This window comes from Xiphophorus hellerii, chromosome 13 (assembly GCF_003331165.1).
Source record: "Xiphophorus hellerii strain 12219 chromosome 13, Xiphophorus_hellerii-4.1, whole genome shotgun sequence".
NCBI lineage: Eukaryota > Metazoa > Chordata > Actinopteri > Cyprinodontiformes > Poeciliidae > Xiphophorus > Xiphophorus hellerii.
Genome location: NC_045684.1, coordinates 27628361 through 27656177, shown reverse-complemented (window position 1 = coordinate 27656177; position 27817 = coordinate 27628361). Strand labels below are relative to the sequence as shown.

General features: G+C 42.2%; 1 long non-coding RNA gene across 1 annotated transcript; it reads left to right on the top strand.

The window, feature by feature from the left end:
* The first annotated feature begins 1392 nt into the window (after positions 1-1392).
* Positions 1393-27144, top strand: LOC116730672 (uncharacterized). The gene is made up of 5 exons (XR_004341386.1): positions 1393-1403; positions 8960-8971; positions 26507-26695; positions 26769-26980; positions 27052-27144. It is a non-coding gene; the product is annotated as an uncharacterized LOC116730672 (long non-coding RNA).
* The last annotated feature ends 673 nt before the right edge of the window (positions 27145-27817 follow it).

Below are 27817 nucleotides of genomic sequence, written 5' to 3'. Positions count from 1 at the left end.
ATGTGATCAGAGTTTGTTCAATCAACAGCAATATTTCTTACAAGTCATCTCAAAAGTGAAATGATCATGTGATATATTCATTACACACAGAGTGAAATATTTCATTTCATTTTATTTTACTTTTTGCCATTTTAATGATTATGGTTTACATGAATAGAAAACCCCCAAATTCAGTGTCTCATGTTAGAATATCACATTAGAAAAAATCCAAAACAGATTTTTTAAGCACAAATGTCAGGCTTCTGAAAAGTATGTACAAATCTATGCACTCAATGATTTACTGCAATTACTGCATCAATGCAGCGTGGCATGGAGGAGATTCTGATGAGGTTCTGGAAGCCCAGATTCCTCTGACAGCTGCCTTCAGGTCAGGGGAGTCGTCACTGAACCAGATGTTGGAACTTTTGTCAGTCTGGGCTGGTACCAAGTTCTGCTGGGGAATCAAAACAGCATCGGCGTCCAGCCGAAGAGCTTTAGAACTTCCTGGTAGACTGGACTTCAAAAAACTCAGTGGACCAGAACCAGCAGATGACATGGAGACCCAAGCCATCACTGACTGTGGAATCGTTACTCTGAACTCTGAGCAAAGTGGATTCTGATCCTCTCCACTCTTCCTCCTCCAGATCTTGGGAGCTTGATTTTTTCATAAAATGTAGAATTTACTTTCATCTGAAAACAGGAATATGGAGCTCAGTTGCTTTTCTCCTTATCCCAGACGAGACGTCTCTGGTTCAGCAGTGACCTGACGGGGAACGCAGCATTTGTAGTCCATGTCTGATATTTGTTTGCGTGTCTGGAACCTATTTTGCTTGACAATCTTCTCAAGGCTCTGGTCCTCTCTCTTACTGGTGCAGCTTTTTCTACCACCGGTCTTCCGTCCACTCAGTTTTCTGTTGATGTGCTTGGATACGCAACTCTGTGACCAAGGAGCTTCTTCAGCAATGACCTTTAGAGGTTCACGCTCCTTGTGAAGGGAGTCCATATCTGTCTTCTGGATGACCGTGAGAGAGCTTTCAAAAGTTCATGGAAACCTTTGCAGGTGTTGGGAGTAAATGAGCTGATTGGGGCATATCACCAGAAGCTTTCCTAGATGACCTTTTTCGTAGTATTCTAATTTTCTGAGGCTCTGAAATAGTGAGACAACTTACCCATTAAAAGGGAAAAACTAAATGGAAGACATTGAGATTTGAAACATATATTCTATAAGTAAAATCAAAGCCGACCTCTCCAGATTCCAAGTATTCTTCGTTGCAAAAATGACAACAGAGCTACCAGCCACAGCACCATGCAGCCCAGATGGAAGGAAGCTCTGTTCAAAAACATGACATCCCAATCACTCCTCTTGTCTTCTGAAGCCTTCAGATTGGTGAGTTAGCTGACTTAACCCACCATGAGGAAGATGAGTAGCTGAGTCACTCCAACATCACTGGAGACTGAGTTATAGACACGCTTTTGAAAGTCATAGATGGTTTGTATAAATGTCAGCGCAAGGAGAGTTTGTGTGAACGGTGGCGCGTTTGATCCGCGCCGAGCTACAAAAATTCAGAGGTGGATGACCAGGCGCTGGGGCAGCCCAGTTCAACAAGTCAACTATGAACACAGCCTAAGTTTTCTCCCATCATTCCCTTTTTCTTTTAAGTTTCTACAAATATTACTCCCACTCCCGTTTTTAATCATCTATCTCCATCTCCTGCCTCATGATTCCGTCGCATTCTGCTGAAAAACCTGGAGGACTGCCAACAGTCTTACTGTGGCACTGTGTGAATGTGGCAAGTGCATTTTAGTCATGCGTGAGAAAGTGTGTATGTGCAGGTGCCAAATGAGTGGCGCTGGTGTGTGTTTAGTGATTCTGAAGGCGCGCCGGTTTCATTCTGCCATTTCTTTGCAAAAGTAAATTTAATTGACGACTGAAGGTTGAAATCACAGAGAAGAGAGTAGCGTGTGTGTGTGTGTGTGGGGGGGGGGGGGGGGGGGTGTGAGTGTGTCTGGGTGGCCTTGGTTTTGAGGCATAGCAAGGATCATTTTCCTAACAGATATTACACTGTAGGGACCAACTGCTATTTGTGGGGATGCAAGCCTGCTGGGGAAATGCTGTTTTTTGGGTTAGGGTTTGGATTATGATGTAGAAATGAATAGAAGTCAATGGAAAGTCCCTACAGAGATAGAGAAGGAAACGTGTATGTGTATTTGTATGTACAGAATGGAGAGGACGACTTTCCCCAGTTTTACCCACAACGGTGAAAACTTTATGAATGTGAGAACTGTTCCCTGGATCTCATGTTTTGCAATTCTACTGCTCTACTAGTTAAACGATTTAGAGTTCTGTTGTGAATAAAGTTGTGGTTGGTTTAAGGTTAAGAATAGACTAGTAATGTTTAGGGTTAAGCAAAATGTCTAGGCTAGGCATAAATGCAGTTACTAAACTCAATTGAAGTCATTTCAACATCCTCAGTTGGATAGAAGTATCTGGATGTGTGTGTGTGCGGGTGTGCGGGTGGGGGTGTGTGTGTGTGTGTGTGTTTTTGTCTGGACAAATGGATGAATGGGCGCCCAGGTTCTCTGCTTTATAGGGGTGTTGTTGTCAGTCTGTGTGTGAATAAGTGAGAGTAAATGTGTTGAAAAGAGAAAGAATACGAGGAATAGAAGCAGTGGAGGGTGTTGTCTTAAAAGCGACAACAGCACATAGCAGAAAAAGGCATTTTCAACCAATTTATTAATCCTTTAAGGCAATGTTCCCTTTTCAGAAATGCAAATTGAATCAATCTGAGTCTGACTTTTAAGACTTTCAAGTGGGATTTAATTAGAAGCTGAGGCGCACAGTTTTAATGAGAGAGGGGGTGGAGAGAAGGAGAGGCAGAGAAGGAGAGAAAGGGGAAGAATGGAGGGAGGGAGAGAGGGAGAGCTGGGAGAACGTGTTTTAATGTGATTCCTACAGGAAGGGGTGAAGGACACGCAGATCCAGTGCTGACGGGTTTTCTTCACAGAAGATGTTCCGTCGTTCCATCTGTCCATCTGTCCATCTGTCCTTGGTGAACTTCACCTTTGACTCAGCTGTTTATGCCCAGGGAAGGTTGGAGCGCAGAGTCTGCTTTGTGACTCTAAACAACACCAAGTGCACCGAAAGCATACACACACACAAACACACACACCGCCAAGAGCCGTAGAATCATCACACTTCCACTTCCGGAATACTGATGCAATCTCCCCGTCTGAATCCTTTGTCTTTCGGTGTTGCTGTTATTTGCTCTGATATTTTTCTCTCGTTTTTTCATTTTTCCTCCTCTCTCACTGAGATTTCTTACCCTCCCTATCATCTTCCCATCATTTTCCAGGCCTTAAGCTGACTGAGCCTCCCAAAGCCGTCAGGTCTGATTGTCTGATCCTGAAGGGTCGGGTCCACCGGCTCAAATGAAAAATCTGAATTCCCCTCAGCCTCCCGTTTGATTCTCTTTCATTCAGCTCTTCTCTGCCTCCCACTTTTTCTCTCCTCCCACCTCTGTTGTCACACTGTATCTCACCTTCACCAAACACAGTCACACATACTCCTGTAGTGATATTTGTGGCCTTCCCCGCACCTGCCAATCTCACTCCATTCCTGGTTTTTAGGTTTTTAAACATGTTGGGGTGCACACTTGTGTGTTTGGTTCTCAGTTGCCTTCTTTCTCATTTTTAGTCTTTTTTTCCCCCCTTGGTTTGTAAATCATTTAGCAGTTTGGTTCCTCTGTGTTTTTATCTCTTTAAAAGTCACCTTCACTCAGGTCTCTGCTCAGTATTCTCCCTCAGTTCTGTTCTGCATTCCCTGGTTTCCATGCCACTAAGCAACCCTACACCAGAGATAGGTTTAGAGCCTCCAGAACCACTAGGGTCCCTGGTTTTATCATCCAGTGCTGAATTCTTCTCTTGTCCGCCTCGTCTGGGTCTCTTCAGGTCTCATTCATAGTCTTCCTGTGTTTTTGATCCGCCATGCTTCTCCTGATGTCAGTCCCATGTTTAGGTTTACCTCAACCACACATTTTGACAATATGAAGTGTTAGCTGCAAATTTACATGTTTTATGCTCATTAGTTGTGTGGACAGACTGGCGACCTGTCCATGATGTACTCCGTCTCAAGTCTGGAACGTAGCTGGAGATAAGCACCAGCAACCCTCCCGAACCCGTTAGGGACTAGTGTGAACAGGAAATGGATGGATAGTTGTGTGGAAGCCCTGGTGTGCAGGTTTTGGTAAGACGTACATCTGGAAGGTCTGAGGCTAATTCAAAAAACAACTCCTCATCCGGTCCAATTATTCCTTTCTACTTCTATCCAGTTATTGTTTTCCTCTTACCCAAGATTAGGTCATAGAGTCATCAGGACCCAAAGGGAAACGCAAACATCTCTTTTATCACTGACACTTTCCAGGCCATTCATCATGGGCAAACGTTAACGATTGGGTAAAATATTTACAGAAAACCTAACTCTTTAAAATTCAGATTCAGATCTTGTAAAGATGACCAGAGAATTCTGGTTGCTTTCTGTTACACCTCTAAGTATTCTCTTGGACCATCTAACAGTTAAGCTGCTAAAAACAAGCATGAATCGTTATATGACTGATGATTTTGTCAGAAAACAGAATCATGTTTAGAAGGAGTTGACTCATATTAGTTTTCTTTCAGCCACAGTAGAGTTGTGGTGTTCAACTCTAATGACAAAAAAAAAACATTAACGGGCCAAACAAATGGATATGGTGATTCATAGATGTCATGATGGGACCCAAATATGTATATTTGAACTTTATTTCAGAAAAAAATCATAAATGGTTAACTAAATTAATTTATATAGTGCTTTCATAGTCATACAGAGCACTCAAAGTGCTTTCACTAAAGCCACATTTGCTCTCCTACATAAAGAACTTGCTTGGTAAATTGGGGTTGTGTGCTTTGCCCAGCGGCAGGAGGAAGCTGGAATTAAACCTTCAACATTCTGATAGTAGGACGACAATCCCCTGAGTATAGTCAGGGGACTTTTTCATGCTGGAGCAGAGAACTTAGATTATAGGATTCAAATATTGAATTAAAAGCATGAACTAATTAATTTTAACCAAAATGTACCGAGTTTAGTTCTTGTGCATGATAAAACTGGAAAAACAGAACAAGAATCAAAAGCAGCACAGAAAGTTCAAATCCAAATGCTATTTATTTTTGAAAGCAAGTTGGCTGAACATGTGGACCATAAAGAAGTGGCCCTGTCAAAGTCCATTCTTAAATTCAAAAGCAGTGTTACCACAATCCATGTTTGGTGAGTTCTGTAGTTTTTCCATTTCAAAATGAAACGACAAAAAATAAAAAGAAAATTTTTCAGTTTTTTGTTTTAAAACTAAATTAGAAAAACAACAACTGCAAAAACACAAAAAGGTTCAATTCTTTAACTCATATTATATATATTAGTTATATATATTATATATATCCTCCTTAGTCTGAGGACCAAGGACTAGAGGAGAAACTAGATGAAGCTCTTGCCCTTTGGGGGAAGGCAAACCTCAGAGGTTCAGTGGAGGCTGGAGTTGAGTCATTGTTCTTGCCCTCACCATAGACCTCAGAGTGGTTACTGCCCCGCAGCTCAAAGGCATCAAACACCATTCCCTCACCAGGCAACGCACCCTGTTGTCGTCTGCTGTCAAAATAAGTTGGATCTGTTTGCACCTGAAAGCAAACAAGTTAAAAAGGATAGCTAATAATAACGTGATTTGCCTCTAACACACTTGTTTTCTTTACTTCAAAAGAAAACCGGCGCATTGATTATTGTGGCCAATCAAAAATTCTTTAACTCATATTATTAAACAGAGTAATTTTAATTACTTGGAATACTAAAGCAATTCCGTTCACTGTAAGGTCATCCACACTCAGTGAGGTCTGTTGACTCCCTCTAAATAAAACAAACACGTCCATGATGAGACTTTGGCTGCAGCCAGAGCTCAGGCCATGATTTCCGGTTCCACCAGCAGTTACCAAATGATGCATTCACAATTATAAACCTTCTCTTTCCTTTAAGCTGTGATATCATGCATTTAAGTTGGTGTTTTGTTCACCCTTATGAATGTCTTTGTAACAGAGGTAATTGACGGGCCCTCAGGACACAAAAACCATCAGTGTGTCATTTTCTACGTTTGAGTCATCAGTGGCCTGTTGTAAAGCCAGAGTGGTTGATGCTCTTGGACAGAAAGAGTCGCTCCTCATAGACCGTCACCACAATCAAATTGTAGACTTTGAAGGAACTGCTGCAAACTGATTTGACCTTAATGCTTCATAAAACAACATAGATTCTCCTTCTAGAACAAGACTTAATGGTTTCAGTCGACCAGGGGACACTGGACCATGTAGAGGCGGTTGTTCTTACAGCAAATGTTAAATTTGTTCTATTGTTGACTTTATGGTGTTTTCTTTGTAACTTTGTGATTTTGTGTTTTTATTCTGTAAAGATCCTTGAACCGCCTTGCTGCTGCTGCAGTGTGCTATACAAATAAACTTTATTGATTGATTGATTGATAGATCACGAAAACGTTAAAACTTTTGCTGAAGCAGCTTCATCGACTGATGAATACATTTTAATACATACGCACAGTTTTGGAAATTTCAGAGATCATAATGATGTTGATGAAGGCAGCATGTCTTCTGTGTCTTTGTGAAGGTCAGAGGTCAGGAAATACAGAATTCAGAGAGTTTGCAACTTTTGTCATAAGAGACGGTGAAGTTTCTGAAAGACCAGGAGTTTTTAAAGAGACAGAGGCCATATTGCAAGGTGTTACATATCTTTTAAGTCATATTTGATATATTCAGCCTTGTTATAACAACTGAAGGTAACATATTTGCTATATAATGGCTCTATGTGCCTGGAAAACACATAATATTGCTATCCTAATAGAACTGTAAACATGGAACTGTATGTTATTGATATTTTTAGAATTATATTTGGTTGATACATGCACCAGAAATGTGATCTCATCAAAGAGTTTAATCTAAAAAAAAAAAAAGCTTCAGAAGGCATTGCTCCAGGACCAAGACGTTTATTAGGTGGTCGGTGGGAATTTGTGTTTGGCTCTGGGGGTGGAGTTAAGGTGTCAGTGTGGTAGATGAGCTGGTAATGTGTGAGCCACAGGGTGATGGAATGTGTGAGGTACAACCCGTCCCCGTCATTAATAACCCAGACAGTTCCGGCAGCACCTCAGAGGCTCCTACACAGAACCCTTAGAGGAGCCACCAGGGGCCCTGAAACTGGACTGGGACCTGACCACATGCATGGCCACACTTTGGCAAAAATACTGATCAATCTGCCAATCATGATGTCACAAAACATCATACAGTCACCAACCAGAGAACAGACAAGACATTTTGCTAAATCTCATCACCAAAGATCTTCAATACACATCAACTATGTTGGTCAATGTTCCATTTGTTATGTTCAAAAGTAGGTGGAAACTCGGTGTTTCAACTGTTTTGCAGTTTTCTGGAAGTTTGTTCCAGATTAGAGGAGCATGAAAACTGAATGCTGCATCTCTTCTGTATGTATATGTACTAGATATATAACATGTTTAATAGATGTGTCGGCATTAACAGCAACTAAATCAAATCGTTGGTTCAGGTTTTATTGTAAATCAAATGTTAAATCTTTTTTTAAATGTTTTTTTTTTGTTTTGTTTTGTTTTTTTCGTGTTGATTGTCCTGCCCTGGTTCAGTCTGATGGACCTGTGTGTTCTGGCTGATGGGCAGCCTGCCTGCCTCTGTCTGGGCCTCGGACATGCTGAACATGTCATCTGGACAACAACATTTGCCCTCTCGGCCACCCGCAGCGTCTGGGAGCCCGAGTCTCGTTTGCATGCGCGGCGGTGGCTCGATCTCGCCATCACCCAAGGTCACCTGAGACTGAAGGTGGTCCGAGTGGGGCCGCCGTGAGCCGCCAGAGGAGGGCCCGTGGTATCGGACGAGCTGGCCCGCTTCTATTAGCATTCACAGCCTCCTTGTGTATCGCTAAATTTTTCAGTAACCTCCAGCTGCTTGATGTTGGAGCAAATCACCAGAGGTTTGCCGTGTGCCAATCCCCCCTTCAAGACCCCCGTCCGCCCCACCCTCCATCTCCTTCCCCTCTGGAGTGCCGTCTTATCCAGGCCTCTTCACTTATTCATGTGTTTATTTATTATTTCATCGGCCGCGTCTGAGCCGAAGAGAGGAGGCATCTAGTTGTGAGAACAGTCATTAATTCATTAAAGCCTCTCTGCCTCTTTTCCTCTCTCCCCTCCAATCCATCTCTCGCTTTATCTCCCCCTCTCCATCTGAGAGGATGCACAAACCACCGGCTTTCATTCCTCTGCTGCCCTCTTCTCTCTCTCTCTCTTTATCTCTCTCTCTCTCCCAACCTTCACACCCGTCTCCTTCTTCCTCCCTTTTGTGTTTGCCATCAACCCGTTTCCTCCACTGTTTTCATTCACCCTTCACCTTCTGATACGTGTGAAGAATTTGCAATGTTCAGACGATCACTCTGGAGAAGAAGGAGCTGTCGAACCACATTTTTAAAAAGTCGGGCTTTGGTCCAATTGTTGATCTGTGGGAGTGAGAAATCCTCCATTCCACTTTTCCCTGGGATTTATTTGTTTTTCTTTGCAATCCTTTTCTTTCTAAACAAGAAATCTCACGTCTCGGATGCCTAAATCATGGAGGTTTGATCAGACCTGAATGTCCACAGAGAATTTGATTCAAGTAAAAATTTTATCGTTTAGAGTTTGGACAAATTGTATATGTGAAAATATCTGATTGATAAAAAAAAAGAAAGAGCTTTTTTTCTACCAGGTTTACATATTTTATTTTTGTTTTGGGTCAGGACATGCGAGTTAGAAAATCTGACTACATATTGATGGTTCATGTAGTAAACTGTATTTACTGGTACATATATTTTATTTCCATATCTTTTGCATTACAGAAAGTTGCAGAGTTCTATGAAAGTGTAGAAATAACGTTTTAAAGTTTAATTACTTTGTTAGTACAGTAAAAAAAAATATACAGTATAAAGGTGTGAAGTGATGTTGCTTAACTATCCCCAGTCCATCTGTCCAGAACAAATGTAGATCAGATTTATCTGTTGGTGAACAGAATGAACAGAACATGCAGCTGCAGCGGACAGACACTGGATGTGCTCACAACTAATCATTTAATTGGGATTATAGATATATAGAAATAAAAGGTTTCATTACACACAGCTAGCCTGAGAAAGTCAGGACAGGACACGTAAGAGTGTGTTTAAAACCTCTGTAACACTTCGGTGATTGCTGAAAGTAAAACTTAGAATGATACCATTGACAAGCAACATTAAGTCATTGGTGCATCATGGTGGCTGTTTCTCATTCCATCCAAACACTTCTGGACATTCATCAGCTGATTTCAATTCTCAGCTGTTTTGTGACATTAGCTGCGTTTCCATGGACCTTATAATTGTGTAATTTGACATTTTGAAAATAAATTTACCTCTTTAAAAAAAACCTAATTTTTCAATAAAGTTTTGGTGCTAGGTTTTTTTGGGGGGCATATTAAAATTGTTTTGTTTTGCAAAACAGCAGTGGAAACACTTATTCCACATCACACGAGTCACATGATCAACAACCAGATGTTGCTGATGGTGCAAACCAGGAGGAAGACGACAGGTTGGAGGCTGATGGTGCAGCATGTTTTTAAGTGACCTATTGTGTGAACAAACTTGTTCGCGTGTGATTTTAATTACATTTCTTATTTAATGGAGACATTGAAATTGTGAAATTGTGTTTTTTTAAATCAGTAAAAATATTGACAACATTTTGGGTACATTTGTAACAGAAACACACCTCTAACAAGCACTGCTGCATTGAGTGCTGCTTTTTATTTTCCATATGGAACAGCTCACACACATAGTTGAGAGTTGTGTTGTTTGCAGGTGATGTTTGCTTCTGTTTAATATTTTAAATGTGTTGCCACGGTTACAGACTAATACAAACAAAACGTCCCTTTGACCAACAGTGCTAACTGTTTTAAAAATGAAGAGTTTGAGTTGAAAGCTGGACGACAACACTCAGTAAAAACTGAATAAAAAGATAAATCTACATGAGACACAGGAAAGACGCAGTCTGCTGGTTTTGCTCAGGCACAAACTTGATGTTTTGTTTGACAACTGAAATGGAGGATATTAACTCTGAAGCCGTTTGTACAATTGGAATGAATTGACTTTATATTTCTGTACCTAGTTTCCTTTTTGCAAAGGGCCTCGCCTCTCTCCGAGGCGACATTTCTTGTGAACTGGAGTCACATAAATAAACTCAAGTGAAACTGAATTAAGTCCTCGGTCATCTTTGATCCTGATCTCAGCCCCGACTCCCTCGGGCCCTCGGGCATGGATGGCCCCTGGTTCCCAGTCCTCCAGCCGCGATGCTGACAGACGGGATGGAAGGCTCGGGGCGCCACTGAGGACCAGACACGTCCGTGATTTACGGTCAGTGCTGCCGGGGTTGCCGGGCGACGTCTCGCTGCGGTCCCCGGCCACTATAATCGCAGCTCCATGTTCGGCTCCAAGCAGTCTGCTCCATCTCAGATCAAATCCTTCCCTCCCCTCCCCTGCCGACCTCAGCTGTGCGGCGCTCTCTCCTCCTCCAGCCGCTCACCACTGAGACATTGTGCAGCGGGGATCGTAACAATAGAAGCTGTGTGATGACGGCTACTTGTTTGAGGTAAAGACATGTAGATGCACATGCAAGCACACAGAGAAGCATGCATTCAAGCTTCCATGTGCACAGACATGTCACCCAGACATGCATGGAAAAGACGTAACAAAGAGCAAACAGCAGCACAATGGTTCTGTGTTGTTGGCGCTTCGCTGCGGTGTGGATTTACTGGCTTCTATAGCTGCTGATCCGTCCCCCTTATAGAGGAAGAGCATTGTGCTGGCTGTCTGGACCTCAGCACCTCCACCTCTCCTCTATAATCTGTGGAGAGCTCTGAGAGAGACGTGGAGCCTCACTGGCTGGCTCTGCTCATTCCTGAGTGCTGGCTGAGGGCGAGGTCATCTGTCCGGAGGAGCGCGTCTCCAGGGAAGCAGAGGCCGAGGGACGCAAAGGAGCTATTTGTGGAGCGAGACGGGATGAGGAGATCCGTCCGCCCGCTTCCTGTAGTGTCCCCATTTATCTCTCACAATCACATCTGTCTGTAGCATCTCTCACAGTACACCTTATTTCTCTACATGTGATGCTTTGCAATTCCTTTTCAGCCTGACCTTCAAATGAATTCACTACAAAGTCAAGATATTTGAAATTCAACTCAAAAATACTTTATTGATCCCAAAGAGAAATTAAAGGGGCAGTATTATGTGTCTTCCAGGCACATGGTGCCATTTTATAGCTTGATCAAGTAACTATGCTAACATCAGTTGTTATAAAAAATTCTGTATATGTCAAATATGACTCAAAAGGAATTGGACTTTGTTATTTAATGCACATTTACAGAAATTTTGGGGGGTTGTGGGTAAAAACCAGAGAGGTAAATGGAATTAGAAGTTGCCATGAAGGAAACGGCAAAAGTAAAGAAAGAGAGACACCAGGCTGACTGACCTTGTATGTGTGAGGCTGTGAGAGAAAGGCTGAAGATTTCTTTACAGTTTCGATAGTCTTTGTCACCAAAGAGTCTGTTGTTGTGTTTCTAAGGACAGTAGTCAGAAGACCCACATTTTTTTTAAGTTCTACTGAAACCCTCAACTTGCCCCTTCGCCCAGTACCTCACCATCAATCATCTTTAATTTTTTTGCTCACACATTGTTAAAGAGTTAGAAGCTCAAAGTCTAGAGGTAATGACTTACACATGTCCCTATTAAGAATGTGGCACATAGCAGGGAACTTTCCCACTTGTACATAATTGATATTAATCCCTGCTCTTTGGAGTCGCTCTGGAGAACAAATGAAGGAGACTTGTACACTATGGCACATGGATTTCCTCATTGGAAACGCTCCGATAGGAACATATGGACCGGTCAGACCTCTGATTTATGATAATGATTTTTAAGAGTTTTATATGAGAGAAAGAGAATCTTAAAGTTTATTCTGGATTTAACAGGGAGCCAGTGAAGGAAAGTCAAACTCCTTCCACCTCTTCTATAAAAGTCCAGCTCTAGCACTGGATCTACCGTCATGACGCTGAATGAATTCATGTTGCAGATACGGTACCAGATACTGAACCACGGGAAAACAGGGGGAGTGCAGAAGTGCAACTCTTTAGTCGCTAAAGATCTGATGGCTGTAGAAAGTTAAGAGAAGTTTCCTCTGACATGGGTGCGAGTTGATAACGACCAGATTTTTCTGTTTTTATTAGCTCACTGTTTCCGTCAGACTTAGAGTTTTTCATCATTCCATTCTGTTTCATGGTCTGGCCTTGAAGATAGATGCACTGCTGGGAGCCCCGCTGTGTCTCACCATGCTGATTGGACTCATGCAACGAAACCATGGCTGCTCAGTGGCCCACTGGCATCCAAGAATTATGTCTCCAAACTCAAACACGCACATTAAACCACCCACACTTGCTTCTTTACCCCGCTGACAAGCAGAAAAGTATCCAAATGAGGGACACGGAGGAAGCCATTCAAATCCGTTTGTTGGTGTGGATCTGAGGGAGCGTATGTCCGGGGCGGTTGTTAAATATAAAACGCGTGTTTGTGTGCAAGTCAGCGACGCAACGCTTAATTTATTTATTTTCAGATTTGACCATAAAATTTTTAGGGGAGGTTTGGAAATTTGATCAGTGATGTAACGAGAGGTAAACCCACCTAATTAGCCTCGCGACGTTTTCTGGCTGATGTAAATGTTAATTATGTATACTCTGTGTTGAACATGTGAGGGAGTACAACACTGATGTAAGTTTCATGAAATATATATATATTTTTTTAAAATGGGAAATAAATAAAGGAAAGAATTAGAGGAGGATTGAAAACATCTTTTTTATGGAATATATTATACTGCTGAAAGAAGTACAGTACAGAAGCTAAACCTCATAATGGCTTGTCTTGCCTTGCCTTCCTTGATAATTAGACAGCTTGATATGATTATTTTTCTGTTTTAGTTTGTATGTTAGACATTTTTTGTTCATTTGCAGTAACTACCAACCTTTTCAAGGGGCAGTATGTTGTGTTTTCCAGCCACATACTTTCAATTTATTGCACAGTAAATTAATTATGTTACCTTCAGTTGTTATAAAAGTGCTGTATATGTCAAATAAGACTTAAAAGAAAGTCGACTTCCTAATTTAATGCCTTCAAATTGGCACTCTGTCTCTTTAAAAACTCCTTGCTCTCTCTGAAACTCCGCCTTCAGGAAGTCATGACAACATGGCTCCTCTATTAACCCCTTAACAACGTTTTTACCAGCGTTGCTCTGAGAAGTAGCTCCTATAATGAGCTCAGCAGATTTACAGTTCCACCAGCTGTTACTAATTTCTCCTGGATAGTCTGAAGGAGCTGAGTGGAGGAGTTTCAGGGGAGGGCTGCTCTGTTAGAAACTGCAGCTCGGAAGAGGAGCTGCATCTTGAAGGCGGGCCTAGGTCCACCCAGGCGTTTGAACAGCTAGAATGGTTGCCATGGAGATTAAAGGATTTCTCAAATATGCACGAAAGAATCGAGGCAAACTCCAGGTTTGTGTTTGTTGAGGGAATAAAATTATAACAAGATGGAAAACTCAAAAAATATTGATTTTACAGAATACTGGCCCTTTAAATAAATGCAACTTTTTCTGCAAAAACTCCGAAGGATCACGTCTCCCTGAGTGGAACAACAGAATCCAGCTTGGCTCTGCTTCTCCTAAAGTTCTGTTTCCACATAATGCCACAAAGCTGCTGCAGCTCTTTTAAAACTGCTTCTTTCCTTGCTGTGTGCAGTGGCATGTAAAGATATTTATTCTTCTTGAACTTGTCAACATTTTTCACATTCCACTTTAATAATTGAATTACTTTATTTTATTAGGTTTTATTGGCTCTACTGGCCTTTATTTGAGAGAGGTCAGACAGGAGAGTGGGAAATGGGAGAGAAGGAAGACATGCGCCAAAGGTCATCAGGCCTGGATTTGAACCTGTGATGGCCACGTCCAGGACCAAGGCCTCTATATGTGGGTTGTGCTTCACTGCTTTGCCACCACAGTACACATTAATGTTGGATTTTGTTTGGGTTTTAGGCAGTAAACCAAAGCAAAGTGGCACATGCTAATAAAGAAGGGCGTTTGATTGCAAATTGAATAAAACAACAAAATTGTAAAGTATCAGTGACCATCTTAACCTAAGTCTATCCCTAATAATGGCTGACTTTTTTATTTTGTTAATTAAAATGAAAGGTTCACACTGGTTCTTTGTTCTAAGGAGCTTCACAGCTCCAATCTGTACATAAAGTATGCATTAGTTAGCGGCAGACTTTCCACCCACCACCCACTCCCACTTGCAGTGTTTTCATTTTGCCACCTTTTTGTCTATAAGTATCTTGGCTCACATCTCTGTGTGCTTCACCAAGGCTAGTGGCTGGAAGGCCAATCAGAGCTCACAACCCGGCTAATTTGCAGCTAACCTTTCAGCTCCTGGGAGATGCAGCTTCCACATCGTCTGCACATGACTGTTGCTGGATTTTGGGCCGCAGCCAGGATGACCCCTTTTTGCACTCTGGTTCACCCGCCGAATGCTGGTTCCATTCTGAGTCACAAAGACATTTGTATGCCAGTCATGTTCCAAAGGGGGCCACTGGCACTTTAAGAGTGTGGGAAAGGGGGCATTCCTCCAGCGAAGCGGCTCGTTTTCGCACATTCCTCAGAAGGGCACATTGAGCTCATTATCACAGCTAACTACAATAGAGCTTTGTGCAGGAGGCAAAGTTTGGAAAGGTGCCAAATATCCTCGGGTGCACGCATAGATGCACATGTGTGCATCTTTTTATGGTCTACTATGTAAACTGAAACATAATGGACAAATGCATTATTATTATTAGTATTATTAGTATTATTATTGGAAATGGCTAAGAAAATAAATCAGCCTGCTAAAAGGCCTGACTTTGAGTTATCAAACACTCAACAATTTTTTATGAATTTCATAATTAGCTGAATAAATAGACCTCTTCAAACCTTGCAGTCTAACTGTGGGAGCTTTATTGTTCGATAAAAATTAAATAAACTTACTTGGGTAGATTTCTATTTCATTAAGTGTAGTTTTGATTATGAAGCTGTTTTGAATTATGTAGACGCATCATAAAATGTTCTTTTCTATTACAGTAGAACTGCAAGTTGGTTCTCCTGACATCTTTTGTTCACTCTGTGCTGCCGTCAGCCATCTTGTAGAACGTCGCAGCAGAAGCTGATCTCCAGCTGAGAAGAAGAGGTTAGATCAGCTCATCGGGAAGGCCAGCTCTGAGCTGGGATGACCTTTGACCCAGGGCAGTTGATTACACACAAAATAACTGATTAAAATAGCATCACTGTTGGACAATGCATGAGGCTGGAGAGCGACAGGCTGCAGCGTTACCATAGATCCTTCCTCCTCAATAATCATCACTGCTCCCAACACTGATTACAGTAAGAGTTTACATCCCAGCTAATATTTGCGCAGGTTTTTTTTTTATTCTTGAAGTTGTCTCTTGCTGCTTTCTATGCACAAATATACACACATTGTACATGATTTAAATGTAAATAGCCCTACTCAGTTGCAGATTTCTTGGGATCTGAATATGCGATTTTTATTTTCACAACTGTACAGTTTGATTTCACCATCTTACTGTGCAGTTTCTTAGGTTGCATTCACACAGAGGAGGGTAGAGTACCCAAAAATTACACTCAAGTAAGACTAGCACTACCTCAAAATAGTTTTACTCAAGTAAAAGTAAAAAGTATCCATCCAAGAATCTACTCATGTAAGAGTAAAAACGTATTTGGTAAAAAGTCAAGTACTGAGTAACTCATCAAATGATCAATCATTTTAAAATTTAACAATTACATCAGACGGACCACAATGTAAAGTTACATGGAAATTTTGGTTATTTAAGGACCAAATGATAATAATTAATACAAGTAACAAAAAAATAATAAAATCAGGCAAAATAACATTTTACCAAATCTGTTTTTTTAATATGAAACTTATGAAACTTCTACAAAACCTGCAGGTGTGTGTCTGTGTCTGGAGAATTTTTGGTTAAGTTGTTCTTCATTCAGTGGGTAGAAAATTCTGAAACTTTACTAAAGTAAGAGTAGAGATACTTCATAATAAAATTACTCAAGTAAAAGTAAAAAGTGAAGCATAATGAAAATACTTCTAAAAGTACATTTTTGTCTTCAAAAAGGTTACCCAAGTAACAGTAACTGAGTAAATGTAACTAGTTACTATCCAACTCTGCATTCACACCAGCCATGTTTAGTCTGGTTTATTTAGGGCGATGATGTTAAAGTTCAGTATGCTGCATGAAAACAGGCATGTGGAACAACACGCTGGGCTGGTTTCTGTGTAGTGTGTGGGTGTGTGTGTGTGTGTGCGTGGGTGTGGGGGTGCGGGTATGTGTGTGTGTGTGTGTGGGGGTGGGTGCGCGTGTGTGTGTGTGTGGACATAACAAAGCCAGAACACACAACGATCTCACTATTGGAATCTTTAACCACAGTGTAAAAATACTTCTGTAACAGTCACTTCCGTGAAAACATTAGGTGCCTGCCCACAGGAACTTGCTATTTCATGTGATTCATCCACTGGTCATCTCCCTCATCCAAGCCCGGCCCATACCCAGGCTCCTGATATTGCAGCCTCCCTCCCGCAAGCAGCTCCGGGAGGCCAGTCCATGACTTCCAATTCTGGACAAACACATTCCTTTCCAGCCACCAGACTCTCCACCCTGTGGGCAGAAGGCCTCAACCCATCCTGGGTTCTTCCTCTCTAGTTCTGCTAACTCTACTGAATGAGGCCAAAAGGTGCAGCAGATCTGCAGTGACTCACATAAACAGCTGGTAGGGACACAAGGCATTCGTGTGGCAGACCAGCAGAGTACAACTGTGAAGTGGTTGTAAGAAAAAAAATGAATGAAAGGTCTGTAGTTGTAACTACAGGGTGTGTTTCTACCAGTTTGGGACAGATAAAGAAATTATTCCTCATTCTTTGTAAAACGGCTCAAGCTCAGTTGGGATTGGACGGAGATCATCTGTGAACCTTAGTTTTCAGGTTTTGTCACAGATTCTTAGTGCCATTTAGGTCTAGACTTTGACTGGACCATTCTAGAACTTTCATTAGAACATTGTATCTCTGGCAGGGTGTTCAGGGTGAACCTCCACCCCAGTTTCAGGTCTCCTCCAGGCTCTGGTTCTCTTCCAGGCTTGTCCTGGATTTAGCTCCAACCATCCTCATGTCAACTCTGACCAATTTCCCTCATCAAACATAAATTTGCATAATGGAAACACAACAAGGACAGAAGTAGTAGGAGGATGATGGTTTATTTTTGTTTTTTCAGACGATCTGCCGCTGGCTCCACCAGAGCTCTCACAGCATCACAGTTCATAAAAAGTTGTGTGTCATTCCTACATGTTTCCTAAGTTCTGTAAAATCACCAACTACATTTTCCCCAAGACACTGCATATGTAGCCGCTCCCAAGTAGGCGGGCTTGTTGCTCCAACGCCTGAATAAAACAGCAACGTCTCCTCTGATTGGCTGAAAAATGATGAGCGCTAGCACCATGATGAATTATGAATATATCTCATATAACTGTTCACATCCATCACTGCTATGATTTTAATGACTTACCGCTTGAACAAGCTTATTCACGTGTGATTTTCATTTAATTTCTTAGCTATTAGAAACACCATAATTGTGAAATTGTATGTTTGTTTGTTTTTTTGGGGGGCGGGGCGATTTTTTTTTTACATAAGCAGAAAATAGACAAAACTTTGTGCACATCTGTAATGGAAACAGCTACTGAAATGTGGCTTCGTCATGGTGAGCTTGTTCCTCCAAACTTCTTCTTCCAGTCATGTCTGTCCACAGCTTCCATCTGTCAGATACACCAGCTTCAAGATTCCACTTTTGGAGCTGAAATTGGATCTGGATTTGGTCTGTGAGTCTGGACCATTAACAAAAGACTTTATCATTGTTATCGATTCAATTTCAGTTTTACCCAGTGTGTACAGGAGCTGTCTCGTGTCGAAGGGAAATCTCTGGACCTGTTTCTGACTTGTGGCCTGATGTTCATATTGCAGAGAATAAAAACCCATTGTCCTGTCTTGTCTGATGTTGCGTATCGCTGGATTTAACACTGAGAACGTTTCCCCACCATGATCTCACTGACAGCTGGCCTCTCTTCTTCCACGTTCTCTGGCTCTGGATTTAATTTTAACATCTGTGCTGATCCAAGAGTTGAAGGGCAGGCTGATCTTTTTCACTCAACATGTTCTGACATTCTGGACTTCCCTGATGCCAAGGCAAGACAAACCACCCAATCAGCCTGGGATGAACTAATCCACTTACTTGCTCTCTCAGTCGGGACTGCTGCCGCACAGAGAGCCTGAAAGAAGGACAAAATTGGCAAAGCTCATCCACAGTGAAAGCTACTGAATCTGCTTTCTTGTCCTACATGATCTCCATTAACAGTCACAAACTTTGAGTTCTTTTTAATATTTTTAACTCTATTAATCCGAGAGACACTGTTTTTACACGGGCTTCCCATAAACGCTGCAACACCTTGTTGAAATGCTTTTCTGAGAAAGTCTCAGCTCTGAGTTGGTCTCTATCTGGGCCTGCGTTGGAGCAGCCTGTACTCTCTGATTGCTCTGCGGTTTTTCCATCAGCTTGGGCTTTTGTCTTTTTCAGTTTTAAAGGAAACCATTTTTTATTTGAGACCTTCTAGTTCTCAGCGTGACATCCTCCCCTCACATCTTTTCAAAGAGATTCATCCCCGGCTTCAGCATTTTACACATTTTAAACACTTCCTTGTTATCTGGCTGCGTACCAGCTGCATTCAAGCGTGCTGTGGTGCAGCCGATCATCAAAAAGAAGAATCTTGATCTTAATGTTCCTTCTAACTACAGGCCTATTTCCAAATTACCATTTCTGTCCAAGATTTTTGGAAAGGCCTGTGTTTAATCAGCAGCAGACCGTTTTTAAATACTCATGGTGTTGGTGAAGAATTTCACTCTGGTTTTAAATCTCGCCATAGCACAAAGACAGGACTTTCAAGAGTTTTTAATGATCTCCTCTGAACTGTTGGCTCAGGCCGCTCAGTTGTTGTAGTTCTTTTCGACAGAACTGCTGCTTTTGATGCCGTCCATCAAGATTGGAGCTCACTGCTGGTCTCTAAGGCTCAGTCTTATCGTGCTTCAAAATCTTATCTGGCTGTCAGAACTTCTTCCTCCTCCTCTTCCTCACTGTACCTATTCATTGTGGAGAACCTCAAGGGTTGCATTTTGGGTCCTATTTTGTTTTCTTCATTCTGCCGTTGGTTTATTTCCATTGCTTTGCAGTAAGGAGCAGTGTTCAGCATTTTGCAGTCACACAGTACAATCAACTGTGTTACTTTCAGTTGTTAGAAAAATGCTGTGAACTTTACTTAAGAGAAATTTGACATTGCAGTTTAACACCTTGAAAAGGGTCTCTTTAAGAAGTTCTTTCTCTTTCTAACACTTTGCCTTCAGCACATCATCACTACAGTGTTCCTCCATGATGCCGTTTACAACATTTCTTAGGAGCGTTGCACAGAGAAACGATTGCTATGACAAGCTCAGCAGAGACAGAGTGCCACCAGGTGTCTGCTAATGGCTGCTGCCGCTAATCTGGAGGAGTGGGGGAGGGGACTGCGACTGCAAGGAGGAGCTTTGTGGAAAAAGACTGAGCTTTGTTGTTGCCATGGGAGATTCAAGGAGTCCTCAAACATGCATGAAAGAATCAAAGTCATACTCCACATATGCTTTAGATGAAAGAATATGGTTATTGCATGACGTAAAGCTAAAAAAAAGAGTCAATGTTACATAATACCCACATTTAAGGACAACCTGTCCTCCCCCTCTCTTCACCCTACAGCAGAATAAAAAGACAAATAAACTGAAAATCAGTTTTTACCATGAGCTGTTAGCAATGCTAATGAAGCTACACACTAAGTATCATGCCTCCTCTTCTGTTTAGTCTCATGTTTATTGATTGTTTGTTTGCAAAACCAATAAGCAGAGTTGCACTGTTCATATAGCTGTACTGCTAAAAGCACTGTGCAATGACAATAAATCTAATCTATCCTAATCTAAAAGGAGAACACTATTCATAGGATTATTCTACGATGCTGCCATTTTTTAAATATTTCTTTTGGTTTGTTTGCTCCTGTGAAAGGTAGCCGTCAGCAACGAATTGCAGAAACTTCAGAGGAAAGTGAGACTGAAAGGAGATAAAGAGAGTGAACAGGCCTTTGAGTAACAGCTCATCTCTTATTTGGCATCACTTCAAGTGTAGCCAGTTTACCACGTCTAGACGAGACAGCTTTCAAAAGACAGGGTAGGCTACTCATATTTTTTTTAACCAAAGTATATAAAAAAGATATTTTACTGGAACAGTAGATGACAGACATCTCTTTTAGTTTTCCGACCGCAAACACTTTGCTTTTCTTCGACGCTGCAGATGAGTTTGTCAGATGCCTCTGTCCACCTCGCTGTCTCCGTCTAACCCCCGCTCCTTTCTCCTTTAGGCTGTTTGAAGCTGGAAAAGTGTCACACAATCTCACTGCGTTTGATAAATCCATGGGATGTTTCTCTTCCAGGGCCAGGATTTCAAGAGGAAGGGTGCTTTCTTTTTACTGCACTGAAATGCTTTCTGGAAAATGTACAGAAGCCGAAAGCTTCTTACACAGCTCAGAGAGAAAAGAAGGAGAATATTTTCCTTCTCCGGTAGGTTTGGGAAAACTACAGTAGGTGACTCCATTCAGGAAGGTATGTGTGGCAAACAAACTGAAATCAGCAGAGCAACTGAACCACAGACAATCCAGGGCAGTAGACTTCACAAGAGAAAGGTGGAGTCTGGTGAGCAGGTGAGGAAACCAATAGGAAACTGACTGGGAGGGTTGATGAGTGAAAATATAAACCAGGTTTGACTAATCAGTGGAAATTACAGCAGTTATGGAAGAACTTAAGATAGAAACTTAGGAAAAACACAGGAAACTTAACAAGATCCAATGGAACCAAAGGAACACAAGAAATCCAAACCAAATACACAAAGATTAAATCACAAGAGCAAGAAACACAACATGAAGACATGACTTGAATACCTAACATTAACACACAAGAAAAAATAATCAAGATTTAAACCAAGTGAGAACCAAAACACAAAGACACAGAGTTCATGGCAGACGTGTAAAATCCTGGGATTGGAAGAGGATGACCGTACATTACTACTGACATCAAACGTCAAGAGGAAGTTCCACAGATTAAGAACATCAACAAATAAATCAGAGCTGACTAAATGACCATCCCGATTCCAACAACAAAATGTTCTTCCGGAGGCTTCTTTTCAACCAGAGCTGCCGTTTAGATAACGTATGTCTCCAAGCCACAGGGGTTCCTCCACTGCCTCATCAGGAGTCTGGGATCCTCTAATGATGGGGTGTGACTTTGGCTTCAGAGGATTTTCTGAAATGGGTGCCATCTCTCTGCGGCGCTCCACAGAGGAACTGGTGGTGGGAAGAGAGGGGGGACGTGTCCCTAGTCGGAACCGGCCATTGGCTGACAAAGGAGGATGAGAAAGAGAAGAAGGAAACTGGGAGGTGAAGTGAAAACGGTGACTGCATAGGAATGGCTCATTCTCTCTGCTGCCCAGCAGCTTTGGCAAATCACCAACGTTATGGCGCTAATTAATTCTCTCTGTGCCATTAGTCTCTCAGACAAAGACGCGCCAATGAGGGGGTTGCTGTTGTTCAGGGGCTGGCACGGTGCCCAGCCCCACAGTATCACCATTTCAACACACAGATACATGCAGACTGCGCTCTTCTCGCAGGTGCGCACACGTTTCATTGTTCATACGAATGCAAAGTGGAATTTGTAAGACATCAGCCATCAAGGTCTTTTGAGACATGAACATTGCTCAGTTTCAGACCATCCAAACGAGGACGACGTCGAGCACAAACACACTTAACGGAGAGGTCTGCTCAGACAAATCGGAGGAATACAAATGTTGGCTGGTCAGGATTGATATTCTCCCTTTATACATGACGTTATTCTGACTGTGTTGTATTACCGAGGCTGCACACACACACACACACACACCCACACCCACTCGCACACTTGAATATGAAAAGAGAATCCCCAGACAAAGAGCGGGGCATGTCTTTATCTCATTAAAGTTAACGAGAGGCTGCTGTGTTCAGCCTGCAGACCAGCGGTAATGTGATCCCAAGGCCTGGGATGTGGGCATCGGGCCTCGGAGCCATCACTATGAACGCCGCCGCCATCCGAGCACTCATCACCAGACTGACGGCTGCTGCTGCAATCGTCACAGCCATGATGCTAATTCAGGGGCCGTTACTGAAGCTTTCCCCATCGGCTTGTCACCAATTCCTCCTTGCTGCCGACACGTGAATCCAAAATACTATACCATCACCATGGCAATTGTCTTTTGTCATCCTCTTTGCTGGTGTTTCCTGTCGCCATGGCCACTGTAACCATCGCTTCTCCAAACGGAGAATGAGAGATGGGAGACGAGCAGGTGCGACCAAACAGACGCAAAAAATTCGCTGAATGTCAATTAGCCAAATGAAAGATAAGCTGTTGTCTACAATGGCTTCTCAAAGTAAGTTATGAGCCAATTAAAGAACATATAGCAGACAATCTGAGATCACTCAGAACAAGCCTGGAGGTGCTTCAAGCGGCTGCTTAGCTTCTCCTCATTTCTTGCTGAATTGAGCTCTCAGTGTCTGCAACAGGAGGGCTGCAGAGTGATGGCATCCTTCTGTCATTCCAGCAGAGTCAAAGTAGCCCTGGCTGACTTCATCCCTCCTGCTTCTCCAGACCTGCTAAGACTTGGTTGCTCATTTAGAGACTGTAATTAATTGGAGCCCATGCCGCAACCACAACCCCCCCAGACCTCCCCACCCTCTTCTATTTTTGTTTGGCTGTTGACCGACGTGTGGTCCTCTCATGCGCGCATCTTCAGGTCGACGTGGCTCCCTAATTAAGACTCCAGAGGATGGCTAATTGCTGTTCCGTGCCTCTCGGCGGAGCAAGGGAGCCTTCTCCCGGTGCTGGCTGGAAAGAGCGCCCGCACACCGAATTAAAAGAGGGGGGCGGGGGGAGGGGGTGGGGGGGCTTATAAAAGTTTGCGGTAAAACTATTAAACACCAAGCAACTTTTCCTTGTGAGGAGCTGCCACTTCATTTAATGGGCCTCATTAAAAGTATACATCACAGAGATCCAAACCACTTGTTTCAACTTCACACGACAATGGAATAATGGTTCCTCCTTCATGCTGTCAAACACTGGACCTAAATGTAGAGCAGACCTATTGCTTCTGCAGAACATGAGGGATGGCAGCATTCTTAAAGGGAAGGATCCATATCATTTATCTTTCTGACAAGGGGCAGAGAGGAAGGAGCAGACTGACTGAGCAACAACGTGTTGTTTATGAGAGCAGGTAAACGGAAACGTCTTTAGCTGATCGAAAATAGATTCAACATCCAGCTGAAATATTGGTTTAGTAGCATTCATTAAAAGTTTGAATGAGATTTCCTTTCATCACACGAGATAAAGCGCAAATGTTGTTGTTTATTGGGTGACTCGATCTGAATTACGGTCATTCGGTTACTGTTAGCATGTGTCAATAAGACTCTAGGTTACATCAGTTTATTATATTTACACAGGCTCCTCAATAAAGTAGAAAGTTAAAAGGCATTTGAAAATATCTATTGAGAGGTTCCCTCAATAGTAACTTTAAGACGGCAGCATGTTTGAGTCAGTGCTCAGGCATCCATCTTGTCATGTTGTTCAGCATTCCACAGTCAAGTTTAATTATATAGAATATTTTCAGCAACAGGGCAGTTCAAAGTGGTTTACATCATAAAGACATCATGCTGTAATTAGTTATGAAACAAGCAATAAACATTGCATTTTGTCAAATGCCATAATCAAAATCATCAAGAATATTCATCATTAAATATACATAAAATTTATTAATCAATGCTCCACTTGGTAACTCTAAACAGCTGGGTTTCCAGTCTACATTTAAAGGAACTCAGTGTTTCGACTGTTTTGCAGTTTTATAGAAGTTTGTTCCAGATTTGGGATGCATAGAAGAATGCTGCTTCTCCATGTTTGGTTCTGGTTCTGATGCAGAGCAGAACCAGAACCAGAACCAGAACCAGAAAACCTTTAATGTAGTGCAGATCTTTAATGTATTTTAGTGCTAAGCCGTTCAGTGACTTACATACTGTAAGAATATAAGGTGTTACCATTTACCCAGAAAGATTATGGGTTTTTTATGTCTGTAATTTAAGGCTCTCAAATAAATTTGACACAACACATTATAGCATCATGTATGTTTAGTTACAGTCACATCACAGAACAAGGTAACAAAATGCATGTTTATCAGAATCAACATCTAGCCACACTACATCTTTCACCTCTACAAGATAGATGACAGAAATATTGGGTGTAGGAGGAAAACCCAGAAATCCTTCTCCCCAGTGACACACTGTATGGAGTTCTGGATTTGCTCTGACTCATGCAAAGTAAACGTCTAATGGAGGCACCCTGGAGGCGTCCTCATCAGGGCCCGTATTCACAAAACCCTAAGACCAAAAGTTTATGTAGGAGAATTCTGGAATTCTTAGATTTCCTGTTTCCAGGTCTTAGTTTGTACCGCTTTGCTCTCCTTGTCAGCCATTAATGGCTGTTGCAGTATTATAAAGGTTTTGCCTGTCATTAAAGACACACATGCATATAGTCACACATTATAGCAACACCAACTGAGCTGACGCTTCCTCTGGAGTCTGTGGTATTTGTCTGGGTTTCCCACAGTCCAGCAACAGGTGCAGGTTGTAAACTGAGTTCTGGTGTGAATGCTTGTTTTTACAGGAAAATTTCTGACTTAAAAAAAAAATACAACAATGAAGTCTTTAAATTTTCTCCTAAAATCACCTTCATAAAATATGTGAAATATAAAACATAAAGGTATATAAAAGTACTACATTTGTAAAGTCAGTGCTGCAGATCAACGTCATACATTATTAGTGTCAGAGTGGATTATCACCTGAAATGAATTTTCTTTCACATCTCATTAACATCACTTTTTTTTCTCATCCGGGTTAATGGCCAGTTCTCTGAAAGCCACTTTATGAGATCACTTTTTTGACTGTGCCTTTCAAATGACCTCCACACTGCCTCCACAGAGTGTGTTCATGCAGCCTCCAGAAAGACATTAGTTTGTCAGGAAACTATAGTTTCTGCCGAGGAAACGCAGTAACTTAAGCGATATAATTAAGGCATGAGCACCACAAAGACTACAACCGCAGTAGCCACTTCTGTAGATACCCTTGAAACATTCCTTCACTTCAAACAAAACTTCTGCTTCTCAGTAGGAAAAAAAAATGACTCCGAAAGAAGAAAGAGATGGTAAGAGGAAAAAACAAAAACAAATCAGGAAGAAGTTGGAAATGAGTGCAATTCATGCATAACTTCAAACAGTCGATCTTCAAAGTTGCATAACATTAAAACCCAAGCCCACTCTGAGTTCTCAACATCAAATAGCAGGCAGCATCGAGGGGACACTGCAGAGCCTGCTGAGCCGTGGCCCCACTCAGAGGCACAGCGTGCACCCACCCTCCTCTTCATCCTCCTGCCTTGTCGTCCTTTCCTCTCCTCCTCGGGGTATTTGTTGTGGCAGAGCAACAGAGCATTATGGGTAAGAGGAGGGCCAGGTGGTAACACACGTAATGACCCAAGAGCAAGTCAACCGAACGCTGAAGTTCTTTGAATCCTTTTCAAACAATGGGAATACATTTTTCAATATGTTTATGGAGAGCCTCTAAAGCAGACGGTATGGGAGGCTTTTTTTTTTTTCATCTTTAAATACACCTCGTCTACATGCTAACCTAAAGTTCAGATGAGTTGAAGGTCACGGTATGCAAACGTTTCACTGAAGATCAGCCTTGGCTGCAGGTGTGCAGAGCGGCTAAGCAGACCTGGAGTCTTACCTGCTGGGAGGAAATGAACAGAGAGAGAAACACACAGGGAGGGAGAGAAAGGTGGAGAAGAAGGGGAAAGGCCCCTAGAGCACACAGATGCTAACAGTAGCTCCATTTCCATTGCAAATGTGCTCAAATCTTTGTCTATATTCTGCTAGTGTTAGAAAAACAGAATTTCACAATTGTAATATTTCCATTAAATTAAAATCACACATGAATAAGCTAGTTCACATCATAAATCAATAAAAATCATGACAGCGACAGTTACATGAGATTTATTCATAAATCAGCCATGGTGTTAGCGGCCATCATCCATCAGCCAATCAGAGGAGTCTGTTGTGGATCTCCGGAGGAGTGGATGAGGTTCCTGCGGCCTTCTCCACCAGGGGGCGTTCAGGAACATCGTAGTGGGCGTGGTCGGCGGATCCTACCGGCACACCTGCTGCCACTTACCTTGTTGGGAGGAGTATTTCAGGAGGACATCGTCAACACTCTAGTGCCAGAGTGTTAGCTCATAAATGGTAGATCCAGTTTATTGCTAACATCAGACCACCAGCTCTGTTCTAATATTCTGCTCTTGTGGCCTTGCCTCAGGTTTCGTTGCCGCGGAACTGCCGGCATTCTGTCCGTCTGGATTCCCAGTAGCCGGAAGAATCATCGAGACCACACGACCTGATCCTCCTTGGTTCCCGAAGAGCCTGTCTCACCTGTCCGCCCTCCAACGCCGCAGTCGCCCGTCCTCTCTGCTCCAACCCCTGATCCACCGTGCTGCCTATCCCTCTCAGCTCCGCTTTTTCCACCAGCAAGTAAGGCCTCGAACCGCTGAACTTCCGTTTCCCTCCCGTCACTCTGTTCTCACTTCTGTGTTCCTCTTCAGGAAGACCATTGGTCCAGTTCCGCCCTCCCGAGTGTCCCATCCTGGATGTCTTTCACATTTTTGCACCGTGTTTATAATAAATCATTGAACTTACTTTGGTCTCTCTAGTGTGTTCTGCGCATGTGGGTTAATCGAGTAAACCAAAACATGACAGAGTCGTCGGCATCTTTTTCCTGTGCTGGAGCAACAAGCCCCGCCTACTTGGAAGCAGCGTTTTGGGTAAATTGTAGTTGATGATTTTACAGAAGAGTTGTGGATTCAACATGTTGGAATGACACACATGAACTGTTTTATGATCTGTGTTGCTGTGAGAACTCTGAAAAAAATCATCCTACTACCACTTCCTGTTGTCTTCTTCGTCATTTCCATCAGAAGTATCATCCGGTAGTTGATCTCGTGACTCGTGTGCTGAAAAAAGTCTTTCAGTTGCAGTTTTGCGAAATACATCTATTTTGGTATGACTTTAAAAAACCACACGGAAAAACTTTTTACCTGAAAAACTTTAATCTTTTCTAAATTCCCTTGTTGACATTAAGCAAATTTATTTTCATAATTTCAATTTGTGTAATTTTATGGTTAATGTGTTTCATGTGTCGGGATTGCTGCAAAGCCACTGTTAAGTTGCACAAAATTCGAGACCAAACTTCAGCTTTAAAAGAGAACAAACACAGCTTTAATTAACATTTGCAAATGGAGAAAACATACAAAGCTCACATCTCAGTGAGAATCGGATGAGTTCTGACTTGGGGCTGAACGTCCCCTCATT